Source organism: Symphodus melops (assembly GCF_947650265.1).
Source record: "Symphodus melops genome assembly, chromosome: 10".
Classification (NCBI taxonomy): domain Eukaryota; kingdom Metazoa; phylum Chordata; class Actinopteri; order Labriformes; family Labridae; genus Symphodus; species Symphodus melops.
In genome coordinates, this window is record NC_136700.1 from 484,841 (window position 1) to 487,730 (window position 2,890).

The window sequence follows — 2,890 nt, forward strand, 5'->3', positions numbered from 1 at the left end:
GTTACTTATTGTAGATACAGGCTGAATAAATTGGAAAGGTGAACAGACAGTATCCTTATTAGAGTCCGAAAATTATTAGGAGTTAATTAATTAAAATCCTCCAGCCAATGAGAATTTAGGATTCAAACAGACTGTGGTATTTAATAAAACATTATTCTGAAATGGGCCAATCAGTAAAATGGGTCTCTCTTACTTTTCACATTTGATGTGAGTTAATGTGTGTGACTGTTAAATTATTCTCAGGGTCTTTTATTGTCAGCTCATCAAATGTTGTTGATTTATTTCTTGTTGAATGTAAAATTAGATTCTGTGTGATGAATATCGCTTCATCTGATACTGACATTGTGGTCGCACAAACAGGTTTTGAATATTACAATAGTCCATATTGTTCCTGTTGGTCTGGTTTACTTTTGAAGGTCATATAGAGACCAGTTAGAAACTCCTCAATGTTCCTTTAAATCTGTTATGAACTCAGGACAGTTACTTTTAATGGAGCATTTTGTATAATTACTGATTTTACCTCTATGACATCAAATGACATATAGGAATTCTCCACGCCATCTCCACTGCCCTCCACTCAGCCCTCACCCACCTGGAGACCAAGGATGCCCACGTCAGAATGCTGTTCATCGACTTCAGCTCAGCATTCAACACCATCATCCCGCAGCAGCTCATCCACAAACTGGACAACCTGGGCCTAAACACCTCCATGTGCAACTGGCTGCCGGACTTCCTGACAGGGAGACCACAGGCAGTCCGGGTCGGCAGCAACACCTCCAGCACCATCATGATGAACACGGGGGCCCCCCAAGGATGTGTGCTGAGCCCCCTCCTCTTCACTCTGCTGACCCATGACTGCACCCCATCTTCCAGCTCCAACCTCTTCGTTAAGTCTGCAGACGACACGACTGTGGTGGGTCTCATCAACAACAACGATGAGTCAATCTACAGGAGTGAGGTGAGCAGGCTGGCCTTGTGGTGCAAGGACAATAATCTCCATCTGAACGTGGAGAAGACGAAGGAGATTGTTGTGGACTTCAGGAGAACGCACACCCAGCATGCTCCTCTGACCATTGACGGTGCTGCAGTGGAGAGGGTGAGCAGCACCAAGTTCCTGGGTGTGCACATCTCTGAAGACCTGTCCTGGAGCCTCAACTCTGCATCACTGGCCAAAAAAGCTCACCAGCGCCTTTACTTCCTCCGCAAACTGAGGAGAGCGAGAGCCCCATCCTCCATCATGCACACGTTCTACAGAGGCACCATTGAGAGCATCCTGTCCAGCTGCATCACCGTGTGGTACGGCGCCTGCACCGTGTCCTGCCGTAAGTCTCTGCAGCGCATCGTGAGAGTAGCTGAGAAGATCATTGGTGTCTCTCTTTCCCCCCTTCTGGACATTTATAACTCACGTCTCACCCGCAAAGCCATCAGGATCGCAGGTGACCCCACCCACCCGTCTCACAGCCTCCTCAGCCTGCTGCCATCTGGGAGGAGACTGCAGAGTCTCCGTGCTCGAACCAGCAGGCTCAAGAACAGTTTTTTCCACCAGGCTGTCAGGAGACTCAACTCCCTCCCTGCTATCCCCCCCATTCATCCCCTCTGCCCTCCTCCCCCCTCTGCCTCCTCCCCCCCTCTGCCTCCTTCCCCCCTCTGCCTCCTGCCACAGTCTGCCCCTACAACATCTGACATCACCCCCTCCACCTCCACCCCCCGCGTGCTCCACTAATTCACGCACCCTAAAACTCTGCACAGCCGTTTATTGTTTATGCTATTTGCACTATTTGCTACTCTACAACGCACTACCTCACTTTTTAACTTCATCTGCACTCTGTTTATATTGTTAATACTTTAATTTATCCACATACTGCCTCATGGTGAAATACTCACAAGTGCCCTCGTCTGTCGATTGTCTGTCGTTCGTTATTTGTTGTCCAAATGTCTTTAGTTAAGTTATTTGTTTTATAGTATTGTTTTTTATTGCCACTTTTCTTAGTGCTCTTTTTATGCACTGCAGGTTTTATCTGTGCTGTATGTTTAACATGGAACATATCTGACAAATAAAGAACCTTGAACATTAATACTGATGGACTCTTTACTCTGCAGCAGCCTCTACCATCAGTGTGTGAATGGATGAGTTAACACTGATGGACTCTTGCACAATAAAGAAATATAAAAGCTTAGATCCATTGATCTTTAGAGTCATTGTCTCATTTTTTCTGGACTTCTTGTCCTTCTGTTTGATCTTCGAGTTTTGAACTTATTATTTAATCAGAACTTTAAATTAAATAATAACAGAAGCAAAGTCATTTAAAGTAACTGCTGAGCCTGTAATGTTAGCAAACAGCGCCCTCTGCTGGCCACACCTCGTTGTTGGATTTGGAGGCACACTTGAAGTGACTAATGTCGGACAGCATTGTGGATCTTATAGTACAATTATTTCCCTAAAATCTTGCATCCGATCCGTACTGCACAAAACCAGGAAGTTAGTATCAATGCTGAAATGTTCAGTGTACTGAGGTGGACCCAAACATGAAACAGGTCAACACATTTCAATCACACCTTCTCTGATGTGGAGACTTTGAAAGTAACTGCTGAGATTGTAATGTTAGCCAACAGCGCCCCCTGCTGGACAGTCACACACATTGATCAAGTCATTCAGTGGTTCAGCAGACAGGTTGAGTACAAAGCTGTTGAATTTGAGCCCTGCTTATTCTGAAATGAGACTCTGCCCTCATAAAGTTCAGACTGAAGGAAGATAACTGAATGATTGTGTTTATTTTAGTGTTTCATTAAAACCCTGTTGCTATGGTGACAAACATCCTTATTTGGTGTTTCCTGTTACCTGTTACCTGTTAACTTTTTACTTTCACTTTCTCCTGCTGTGACGCAGATC